Source organism: Arachis hypogaea, chromosome 14 (genome assembly GCF_003086295.3).
Source record: "Arachis hypogaea cultivar Tifrunner chromosome 14, arahy.Tifrunner.gnm2.J5K5, whole genome shotgun sequence".
NCBI lineage: Eukaryota > Viridiplantae > Streptophyta > Magnoliopsida > Fabales > Fabaceae > Arachis > Arachis hypogaea.
Genome location: NC_092049.1, coordinates 47,746,950 through 47,759,819, shown reverse-complemented (window position 1 = coordinate 47,759,819; position 12,870 = coordinate 47,746,950). Strand labels below are relative to the sequence as shown.

The 12,870-nt window shown below is 37.6% G+C and overlaps 1 non-coding gene across 1 annotated transcript; it reads right to left on the bottom strand.

The window, feature by feature from the left end:
- Positions 1 to 5,096: 5,096 nt before the first annotated feature.
- On the bottom strand, positions 5,097 to 5,204 carry LOC112745311 (small nucleolar RNA R71). The gene has a single exon (XR_003173247.1). It is a non-coding gene; the product is annotated as a small nucleolar RNA R71 (small nucleolar RNA).
- Between the last annotated feature and the right edge of the window lie 7,666 nt (positions 5,205 to 12,870).

Here is a 12,870-nt window from a genome sequence, read left to right as displayed (position 1 = left end):
AATTTCAAAATTCTATCTTTTCAAATCTTTTTTTCAAAAATCTAATCTTTTTCATTTATTTTTATATATTTTCAAAATTTTTTTTAAAAATTGATTTTCAAAATCTTTTTCCTATTCTTACTTCATATTTTCGAAAATCTCACTAACATTTAATTTTTAGATTAAAAAATTTCAAGTTGTTACTTGTCTATTAAGAAAGGTTCAATCTTTAAATTTTAAAATCATATCTTTTTGTTTCTTGTTAGTCAAGTAATCAACTTTAATTTTCAAAATCAAATCTTTTTAAATTTCTTTTTCAAATCTTTTTCAAATTAAATTTCAATCACATCTTTTTCAAAATCAATTTCAAAATCTTTTCTAACTTCTTTTCTAACTTCTTATCTTTTTCAAAAATTGATTTTCAAATCTTTTTCAATTAACTACTTGACTTTTTGTTTGATTTTAAAAGTTTACTATTTCAATCATATCTTTTTCAAAACCACCTAACTAATTCTCTCTAATTTTCGAAAATCACCTTCCTCTTTTTCAAAATTCCTTTTTAATTAACTAATTATTTTAAATTTTAATTTAATTTAATTTCTTTTTTCTTTTTAAAATTTTCGAATTCTAACCTTAATTTTAATTTAAAAACAAAAATATTTCTATTTTATTTTATTTAATTTTCAAAAATTCTACTATCTCATGTCCTTCTAATTATTTATTTATCTACTAATACTTCTCTTCTTCTTAAAAATTCGGACCCTCTCCTTCCTTCTGTGTTCGAATTCTTTTCCTCCTCTTCTACTCACATAAAGGAAGCTCTCTACTGTGGCAAAGAGGATCCCTATTATTTTCTATTCTCTTTTTTTTCATATGAGTAGGAACAAGGATAAAAACATTCTTGTTGAAGCTGATCCTGAACCTGAAAGGACTCTGAAGAGGAAGCTAAGGAAAGCTAAAGCATAACTCTCTGAAGAAAATCTGATAGAAATTTTTGAAAAAGAAGGAGACATGACCGAAAATAATAACAATGCAAGGAAGATGCTTGGTGACTTTACTGCACCAAATTCCAATTTACATGGAAGAAGCATCTCAATCCCTGCCATTAGAGCAAACAATTTTGAGCTAAAGCCTCAATTAATTTCTCTGATGCAACAGAACTGCAAGTTTCATGGACTTCCATCAGAAGATCCTTTTCAGTTCTTAACTGAATTTTTGCAGATCTGTGATACTGTTAAGACCAATGGGGTTGATCCCGAGGTCTATAGGCTTATGCTTTTCCCATTTTTTGTAAGAGACAGAGCTAGAATACGGTTGGATTCTGATGAGCGGATAATTTATACGTTTTTTGGCATTGTTTTTACATAGTTTTCAGTATAATTTAGTTAGTTTTTAGTATATTTTTAATAGTTTTTAATTAAAATTCACATTTCTGGACTTTACTATGATTTTGTGTGTTTTTCTGTGATTTTAGGTATTTTCTGGCTGAAATTGAGGGACTTGAGCAAAAATCAGATTCAGAGGTTGAAGAAGGACTGCAGATGTTGTTGGATTCTAACCTCCCTGCACTCAAAGTGAATTTTCTGGAGTTACAGAACTCCAAATGGCGCGCTCTCAATTGCGTTGGAAAGTAGACATCCAGGGCTTCCCAGCAATATATAATATTCCATACTTTGATTAAGGATAGATGACGTAAACTGGCATTGAACGCCAGTTTCATGCTGCCTTCTGGAGTCAAACGCCAGAAACAGGTTGCAAAGTGGAGTTAAACGCCAGAAATAGGTTACAAACTGGCGTTCAACTCCAAGAGAAGCCTCTACACGTGTAAAGCTCAATGCTCAGCCCAAGCACACACCAAGTGGGCCCCAGAAGTGGATTTCTGCATCATTTACTCGTTTCTGTAAACCCTAGTAACTAGTTTAGTATAAATAGAACTTTTTACTATCTTTGTAGAAATCTTTTGATCAGTTTTATGCTATCTTAGACTTTCATGGGGGCTGGCCATTTGACCATGCCTGGACCATTATCACTTATGTATTTTCAAACGGTAGAGTTTCTACACACCATAGATTAAGGTGTGGAGCTCTGCTGTTCCTCATGAATTAATACAAAGTACTACTGTTTTTCTATTCAATTCAAGCTTATTCCTATTCTAAGATATCCATTCGCACCCAAGAACATGATGAATGTGATGATTATGTGACGCTCATCATCATTCTCACTTATGAACGCGTGCCTGACAAACACTTCTGTTCTACATGCAAACAAGCTAGAATGAATATCTCTTGGATATCTAATATAGAGGACCGAGTCCGAGATATTAGAATCTTCGTGGTATAAGTTAGAACCCATGTATGGCCATTCTTGAGATTCGAAAAGTCTAAACCTTGTTTGTGGTATTCCGAGTAGGATCTGGGAAGGGATGGCTGTGACGAGCTTCAAACTCGCGAGTGCTGGGCGTAGTGACAGCGCAAAAGGATAGTAAATCCTATTCCAGTATGATCGAGAACCGACAGATGATTAGCCATGCAGTGACAGCGCATTGGACCATTTTCACAGAGAGGATGGGATGTAGCCATTGACAACGGTGATGCCCTACATATAGCTTGCCATGGAAAGGAGTAGGAATGATTGGATGAAGACAGCAGGAAAGCAGAGGTTCAGAGGAACAAAAGCATCTCTATACGCTTATCTGAAATTCTCACCAATGAATTACATAAGTATCTCTATCCTAATCTATGTTTTATTTATCTTTTAATTGTTAAAACTCTATATCCATTTGAATCCGCCTGACTGAGATTTACAAGGTGACCATAGCTTGCTTCAAGCCGACAATCTCCGTGGGATCGACCCTTACTCACGTAAGGTTTATTACTTGGACGACCCAGTGCACTTGCTGGTCAGTTGTGCGAAGTTGTGACAAAGAATTAAGATTATGAACGTGCGTATAAAGTTTTCAGTGCCGTTACCAAGGAATGGAACCATCACGATTTCTCCGCACCAAGTTTTTGGCGCCGTTGCCGGGGATTGTTCGAGTTTGGACAACTGACGGTTCATCTTGTTGCTCAGATTAGGTAATTTTATTTTAATTTTAAGCTTTTTATTTTTTATTTTTTTATTTTTTATTTTCAAAAAATACAAAAAAAAATTTCTTTTTTTCGTTTTTCCCAATTAATTTTCGAAAAATACAAAAAAACAAAATTTACAAAATCATAAAACCAAAAATATTTTTCATGTTTCTTGCTTGAATCTAGAGTCAACTTTTAAGTTTGGTGTCAATTGCATCTTTTTAATTTTCTAAAAATTTTTTTCGAAAATTTCATGCATTGCATTCTTCATGATCTTCAAGTTGTTCTTGGCCAGTCTTCTTGTTTGATCTTCATATTTTCTTGTTTTGTGTCTTTTCTAGTTTTTCATATGCATTTTCAATTTGTTAGTGTCCATACATGAAAAATTTTTAAGTTTGGTGTCTTGCATGTTTTTCTTTTCTTAAAAATTTTCAAAAATAAGTTCTTGGTGTTCATCTTGACATTCAAAGTGTTCTTGGTGTTCATCTTAACATTCATAGTGTTCTTGCATGCATCATGTGTTTTGATCCAAAATTTTCATGCATTGAGTCTTTGGGTTGTTTTTCTCTTTCTTCATTGAAAATTCAAAAATAAAAAAAAACATATATATCTTTACCTTATTCTTTCATAAATTTTCGAAAATTTGAGTTGACTTTTTCAAAACTTTTTAAAATTTAGTTGTTTCTTATGAGTCAAATCAAATTTTCAATTTAAAAATCTTATCTTTTTCAAATCTTTTTCAAAAATCAAATCTTTTTCATTTTTCTTTCATAATTTTTGAAAATTCTAAAATGATCTTCAAAAATATTTTTCTTATTTTGTTTCATAATTTCAAATCTTTACTAACAATTAATGTGATTAATTCAAAAAAAAATATTAAGTTTGTTACTTGCCTAGTAAGAAAGGTTCAATCTTTAAACTCTAGAATAATATCTTTTTAGTTTCTTGTTAGTCAAGTAATCAACTTTAATTTTTAAAATCAAATCTTTTTAAATTTCCTTTTCAAATCTTTTTCAAATTAAGTTTCAATCACATCTTTTTCAAAATCAATTTCAAAATCTTTTCTAACTTCCTTTCTAACTTCTTACCTTTTTAAAATTGATTTTCAAATTTTTTTTTATCAATTCTATCTTTTTGTTTCAATTATATCTTTTTCAAAGCTACCTAACTAATTATCTCTCTCAAATTTTCGAAAATCCCTTCCCTTTTTTTTTCAAATTTCTTTTTTATTAACTAATTGTTTTAATTTTTAATTTAATTTGATTTCAATTTTAATTTACAAAATTTAACTTTAAATTTTATTTTTAATCTAATTAATTTTCGAAATTCCCTCTCTCTCATCTCCTTCTAATTATTTATTCAATTACTAACACTCCTCTTAATCCAAGAATTCGAACCTATTCCTCACCCTTGTGTTTGGATTCTCCTTCTTCTATTCATATCTTTTTCTACTCACATAAAGGAATCTCTATACTGTAACATAGAGGATTCCATATTTTCTGTTCTCTTCTTTTTTATATGAGCAGGAACAAGGACAAGAACATTCTTGTTGAAGCTGATCCTGAACCTGAAAGAACTCTAAAGAGGAAGCTAAGGGAAGCTAAATCACAACTCTCTGGAGAAAATCTGACAGAGATTTTCGAAAAAGAAGGAGACATGGCCGAAAATAATAACAATGCAAGGAAGATGCTTGGTGACTTTACTGCACCAAATTCCAATTTACATGGAAGAAGCATCTCAATCCCTGCCATTGGAGCAAACAATTTTGAACTTAAGCCTCAATTAGTTTCTCTGATGCAACAGAATTGCAAGTTTCATGGACTTCCATCAGAAGATCCTTTTCAGTTCTTAACTGAATTCTTGTAGATTTGTGATACTGTTAAGACCAATGGGGTTGATCCCGAGGTCTACAGGCTTATGCTTTTCCCGTTTGCTGTAAGAGATAGAGCTAGAGTATGGTTGGACTCTCAACCTAAAGATAGCCTGAAATCTTGGTATAAGCTGGTCACGGCTTTCTTAGCCAAATTCTTTCCTCCTCAAAAGCTTAGTAAGCTTAGAGTGGATGTTCAAACCTTCAAACAGAAAGAAGGTGAATCCCTCTATGAAGCTTGGGAGAGATACAAGGAACTGACCAAAAAGTGTCCTTCTGACATGCTTTCAGAATGGACCATCCTGGACATATTCTATGATGGTCTGTCTAAGTTATCAAAGATGTCACTGGACCATTCTGCAGGTGGATCCATCCACCTAAAGAAAATGCCTGCAGAAGCTCAAGAACTCATTGACATGGTTGCAAATAACCAGTTTATGTACACTTCTGAAAGGAATCATGTGAATAATGGGACGCCTATGAGGAAGAGAGTTCTTGAAATTGATACTCTGAATGCCGTATTGGCTCATAATAAAATATTGACTCAGCAAGTCAATATGATCTCTCAGAGTCTGAATGGATTGAAGGAATCATCCAACAGTACTAAAGAGGCATCTTCTGAAGAACAAGCTTGTGATCCTGAGAACCCTGCAATAGCAGAGGTGAATTAAATGGGTGAACCCTATGGAAACACCTATAATCCCTCATGGAGAAATCATCCAAATTTCTCATGGAAGGATCAACAAAAGCCTCAACAAGGCTTTAGCAATGGTGGAAGAAATAGGTTTAGCAATAGCAAGCCTTTTCCATCATCCACTCAGCAAAATATAGAGAGCTCTGAGCAGGATCCATCTAGCTTAGCAAATATAGTCTCTGATCTATATAAGGCCACTTTAAGTTTCATGAATGAAACGAGATCCTCCATTAGAAATTTGTAGGCACAAGTGGGCCAGCTGAGTAAAAGGGTCACTGAAACCCCTCCCAGTACTCTCCCAAGCAATACAGAAGAAAATCCAAAGAGAGAGTGCAAAGCCATTGATTTAATCACCATGGCCGAACCTACAAGGGAGGGAGAGGACATGAATCCCAATGAGGAAGACCTCCTGGGACATCCAGTGATCAACAAGGAGTTTCCCTCTGAGGAACCAAAGGAATCTGAGACTCATCTAGAGACCATAGAGATTCCATTGAACCTACTTATGCCATTCATGAGCTCTGATGAGTATTCTTCTTCTGAAGAGAATGAAGATGTTACTGAAGAGCAAGTTGCCAAGTACCTTGGTGCAATCATGAAGCTGAATGCCAGATTATTTGGTAATGAGACTCGGGAAGATGAACCCCCCTTGCTCATCAATGAACTAAGTGATCTGGATCAACTGAGATTGCCTCAGAAGAAACAGGATCCTGGAAAGTTCTTAATACCTTGTACCATAGGCACCATGACTTTTGAGAGGGCTCTATGTGACCTTGGATCAGGGATAAACCTCATGCCACTCTCTGTAATAGAGAAACTGGGAATCTTTGAGGTACAAGCTGCCAGAATCTCATTAGAGATGGCAGACAACTCCAGAAAATAGGCTTATGGACAAGTAGAGGACGTGCTAGTAAAGGTTGAAGGCCTTTACATCCCTGCTGATTTCATAATCCTGGATACTGGGAAGGATGAGGATGAATCCATCATCCTTGGAATACCCTTCCTAGCCACAGCAAGAGCTGTGATTGATGTGGATAGAGGAGAATTGATCCTTCAACTGAATGAGGACGACCTTGTGTTTAAAACTCAAGGATCTCCTTCTATAACCATGGAGAGGAAGCATGAAAAGCTTCTCTCACTGCAGAGTCAACCAAAGCCCCCAAAGTCAAACTCTAAGTTTGGTGTTGGGAAGCCACAATCAAACTCTAAGTTTGGTGTTGAACCCCCACATTCAAACTCTAAGTTTGGTGTTGGGAGGTTCCAACCTTACTCTGAACATATGTGAGGCTCCATGAGAGCTCACTGTCAAGCTATTGACATTAAAGAAGCGCTTGTTGGGAGGCAACCCAATGTTATCTAATTATATTTATTTATTTTCCATTGTTATTTTATGTGTTCTTTAGGTTTATGATCATGTAAAGTCACAAAAACTACTGAAAAATCAAAAACAGAATGAAAAATAGAATGAAAAATAGCACACCTTGGAGGAGAACAGTCTGGCATTTAAACACCAGAAACAAGCATCTGTCTGGCGTTTAACGCCAGAAACAGGCACCAAGCTGGCGTTTAACACCAGAAACAAGCATCTACCTAGCGTTAAACGCCAGAAACAAGCTACATTTGGGTGTTTAACGCCAGAAACAGGCAGCAGTCTGGCGTTAAATGCCAGAATTGCACAGCAAGGGCATTTTACATGTTTAAAGGGTGCAGGGATGAAAAATCCTTGACACCTCAGGATCTGTGGACCCCACAGGATCCCCACCTAACCCTATTCTCTCCTCTTCACACCTTTTCATAACTCTCTTCCCCAAATACCCTTCACCAATCACTTCAATCACTCTTTCCCATCACCCCCTCACCACTCACATCCATCTTCTCTTCCCCATAAACCCCACCTACCTTCAAATGCAAAATATTTTCCCTCCCAAACCCAACCCTAAATGGCCAAACCCTAAACCCCTCCCCACTTCTATATAAACCCCTCATTCCTTCTTCTATTTCACACAACACAACCCTATCTTCTTCCACTTGGCCGAAACCTACTCTCTCTCCCTCTCCTCCATTTCTCTTCTTCTTCGACTTCTTTTTTTTCTTCTTTTGCTCGGGGATGAGCAAAAATTTTAAGTTTGGTGTGGTAAAAGCATAGCTTTTTGTTTTTCCATAACCATTTATGGCACCTAAGACCAGAGAAACCTCTAGAAAGAGGAAAGGGAAGGCAATTGCTTCCACCTCTGGGTCATGGAAGATGGAGAGATTCATCTCAAAGGTCCATCAAGACCACTTCTATGAAGTTGTGGCCATGAAGAAAGTTATCCCTGAGGTTCCTTTCAAGCTCAAAGGGAATGAGTATCCGGAGATCCTACTTGAGATTTAAAGAAGAGGTTGGGAAGTTCTCACCAACCCCATTCAACAAATCGGGATCCTAATGGTTCAAGAGTTCTATGTAAACGCATGGATCACAAGGAACCATGATCAAAGTGTGAACCCAAATTCAAAGCATTGGCTTACTATGGTTCGGGGAAAATACTTAGATTTCAGTCCGGAAAATGTAAGGCTGGCGTTCAACTTGCCAATGATGGAAGAGAACGCACACTCCTACACAAGTCTGAAGTTACTATAGACCGGGCCATCATGATCCATAGTATCATGATTGAAGAAGAGGTGGAAGTTCATGTGATTATACCTCAAGAACTCTACAAGGTGGCTAACAAGTCCTCCACTTGGGCAAGGTTAGCCTTTCCTCACCTCATATGCCAACTCTGCAATTCGGCTGGAATTGACATAGAGCGAGATATCCTCATTGAAAAGGATAAGCCCATCACTAAGAAAAGGATGGAGCAAATAAGAGATCATGGACCTCAACATGAGCATGAGGAGATTCCTCACCATGAAATCCCAGAGATGCCTCAGGGGATGAACTTTCCTCCACAGAATTATTGGGAACAAATCAACACTTCCCTAGGAGAATTAAGTTCCAACATAGGACAACTAAGGGTGGAGCATCAAGAGCACTCCATCATTGATGCCAGGGCATCTTGGCCAGTTTCACTGACCTTTTGTTTATTGTTTTTAGGTTAGTTTCATGCATTCTCTTAGGAAATAAGATAGTTTCGGGTAGATATTCACTTACACCTTGATTCAAGCATACATTGTGCATTTTACATTATTTCATGAGGATTTTGCATGAGTTTAGTGACAAATTGTATGCTGCATTACCCATGACTTGTACTAGAACTTTGATGCACTCTATTGCTTGATTTCAGGACCAAAGGAAGCAAGGAATGGGAGGTAACTTGCAAAGTTAATGAGAAAAAGTGATTGCCAATAACGCTCTCGAAGCCATCATTGACCACGTTAAGAGTCACGTTAACTAAGTTAACGTGAACTCTAACGTGGAGAGGGGAAGTTGAGCCAACGTTAGTGACACTTAACATTGTCACTAACGTTGGCAAATGCTCACAAGTGGCCACGTTAGAGTCCATGTTAACTTAGTTAACGTGGCCTCTAACGTTAAAAGGGGGAAGAAACGCCAACGTTAGTGACATTCAACATTGTCACTAACGTTGGCCTAAGGAGAAACATACCACGTTAACTCCCACGTTAACTTGGTTAACGTGGGAGCTAATGTAATAAGCAAGAGTGGTTGACAACGTTAGTGACACCCAACATTGTCACTAATGTTAGAAGCAACCACACAACCCCCCAAGGAGCCACGTTAACTTCCACGTTAACTCAGTTAACGTGGAAGCTAACGATGAGTGAAAGAAACGCCAACGTTAGTGACATTCAACATTGTCACTAACGTTGGGGATGGCTAAGCATGGCCACGTTAGAAGCCACGTTAACCTAGTTAACGTGGACTCTAACGTGAGACATAGGGGCACCTTGGAACGTTAGTGACATTGTTGAGTGTCACTAACGTTCTCGAAGGATGGCAAGCCCACGTTAAAGAGCCACGTTAACTAAGTTAACGTGGGCTCTAACGTGGGAACAAAGGGGGCTTTTCAAAGTTATTGGGAATGTTAAGTCTTAATAACGTGTGCGAAAGACTTAGAGGCAACGTTAGTGGCAACGTTTGTGCCATTAACGTTGAAGTTAACGTGGCTTTTACTTAGGAACGTTAGTGAGAAAGTTGATTGTCACTAACGTTCTCGAACTCATATTTTCACTAAACGTTAACACCCCTAACGTCCTGAGCTAAAGTCTCTGCCCACTTCACACTTTCTCTCTGCAAGTAAAGCCAAGCCCAAATGAAGAAGAGAACTGCTTCAAACTCAAGATCCAAAGGCCCAAGACTTGAAGAGCCAACTAGAAGCTGAGAAAAGTAGTATATATAGGAGTAGCTTTGAATTGTTAAAAGGGAGTTCTGAAAAGTTGGAAAAGAGAACTACTCTCTGTATTTTACCTTCTCTGCATTTTCTAGTTTGATGATGTATTCTCCATCTTTGTTTTCATTTTCTAGAGCTATGAACAACTAAACCCCTTTCATTGGGTTAGGGAGCTCTGTTGTAATTTGATGGATCAATACTAATTTTCATTATTCTTCTTCTATCTTTTCTCTTGATTTTACTTGAAAGCTTTCGATCTTCATCCAATTGGGTAGTTATCTTGGAAAATAAGCTATTCAAACTTGGATCTCTTTTGAACCTTGAAAAAGGAATGAAGAGATCAAGCTAGAAATGCTTTCTCATGCTGGACCAAATTGGGTTTGGATAGGTATGTGACTATAACCCTCTCAATACTTGATTTGGGAAATGCATGTGGTATAATCAGTGACCATACTTCATCTCTTCTCATGAGCAATTGACCAAGGAATTGGCTATTGATCAAGATTTGAGAGATTGAATTTGTAATTCAATCAATTAAGATTGCCAAGGAGATCAATGAGTGCATTGATTGAGGAAGAGATGAAAATGAACTTGATCCGGAGGATTGCAATATCTCCTAAGCCCAATGAACTCCCCATCTCTGATCTTACCCATTCTCTTTAATTTCTGCCATTTACTTTTATGAGCAAATCCCCCATTCCCATTTACAATTCTGCAATTTACTTTCAGTCATTTAATTCCAGTCCTTTAATTCTAGCATTTACTTTTCTGTTATTTACATTCCCGCCATTTTATTTTCTGCAACTCTCAACCCAAATTCTGGATTCGCTTAACTAGAACATTCTTCTGATTAAAGTTGCTTGATCAATCAATCCCTGTGGGATTCGACCTCACTCTATTGTGAGTTTTTACTTGACGACAAATTCGGTACACTTGCCGAAGGAAATTTGTTGAGAGACAGTTTCCACCCGCATCAAGTTTATGGCGCCGTTGCCAAGGATTGATTGTGCATCAACAATGATTAAATTGGAAGATCACTAGATTGAGCATTTTTATTTTGTGAATTTCATTTCTGTTTGAGTGATTTACTTTCTGTTTTAGTTAAACTTCTTCCCTTCCCCCTCTACTCTTTTGTTTTTCTTTGTTATTTTCAATTCTGTGTACTAACCCACTAACTGTTTGATATATTGCATCACCCACAACTAATAGTAATTCTGACAAAAATACTTTCTGCACCTATCTTTTCTTGCTTACACTTAATGGTTGTATGACAGGGAGAAGAAGCGGGGCTTCAACTTTCTTCGATTCTGAACCTGAGAGGACCTTCCTTAGATTAAGGAGGGAGGCAAGAGGAAAGAAAGTGGTTGGTGCTGAGGAAGAAGAGGAATTCTTTGAACCAAACATGGAAGACAACATGGAAAACCATCATGAAGAAGAGGATCACAACCATGGGGGAGGAGGTAGAGCAAATCATGCTGGTGAGGATAGAAGAGTTTTGGGCTCTTACATTAATCCAAACCTAGGCAATTGTGGAAGTAGCATCCAAAAGCCAACAATCCATGCCAACAACTTTGAACTTAAACCACAGCTCATCACCCTTGTTCAGAACAACTGTTCGTTTGGAGGAGGTGTTCAAGAAGACCCCAATCAACATTTAACCACCTTCCTGAGAATATGTGACACAGTGAAGTCTAATGGTGTTCATCCTGACGCCTATAGACTACTCTTATTTCCATTCTCACTCAGGGACAAGGCAGCCAAGTGGCTGGAATCTTTCCCAAGGGAAAGCTTGACAACTTGGAAAGACGTGGTGAACAAATTCTTAGCAAGATTTTACCCTCCTCAACAAATCAATAGGCTGAGAGATGAGGTCCAAACTTTCAGGAAACAAGATGGTGAGACTCTATATGAAGCATGGGAGATGTTTAAAGACCTAACAAGGAGGTGCCCACCAGATATGTTCAACGAATGGGTGCAGCTGCACATTTTCTATGAAGGGCTCTCTTATGAGTCAAAGAAGGCCGTAGACCATTCATCCGGAGGATCTTTGAACAAGAAGAAGACTATTCAGGAAGCCATAGATGTTATTGAAACAGTAGCAGAGAACGACTACTTCTATGCTTCCGAAAGAGGGAACACAAGAGGAGTAATGGAGCTAAACAATGTAGATGCTCTGTTGGCCTAAAACAAGCTCATTACCCAGCAGCTGGCTGACCTCACCAAGAAGATGGAGAGGAACCAAGTAGCAGCAATCTTCACTTCATCAACAACCCAAGAAGGAGTGAATGAAGAAGCAGAGGGTAGTCAGGAGCAAGCCAACTACATTGGGAATTCACCAAGGCAAAACTATGATCCATATTCCAAGACCTACAACCCTGGATGGAGAAACCACCCAAACTTTGGGTGGGGAAGTCAGCAAGATCAAAACCAAGACCAGAGACGTTACAACTCCAACAACAATGCCGCTCACCAATAATTCACACAGAGGACATCTCAACACCCCCACAACAACATTTCTCCACACGCCCATCAAAACCGAAACAGCACATCTGCTCCGAATCAACCATCAATTGATGACAAGCTCTCTAAGATTGATGCCTTACTTGAAGGAATATGCCAAGAGATTCAAGAAAATAAGGTGTTCAAAGAGGAGGTATGAGCCAATATTAAGAACCAGGGAGAGACCATTAGGAAGCTGGAATTCTAGGTGGGATATTTAGCTGAGAAGATTCCCAAACCTACCGATAGCTTCCCAAGTGACACGGAGAAAAACCCCAAAGGAGAAGCAAAGAAAGTAAGATGGGAAGATTGCAAAATGGTCACTACAAGTGATCAAGAGACTGAAGACAAGCAAGGCAAAATTTTTGAACAACTTGAAGACAACTCAACAAAGGAGGAGGATAGAGATCACCAAGAACCAGAAATCTCACA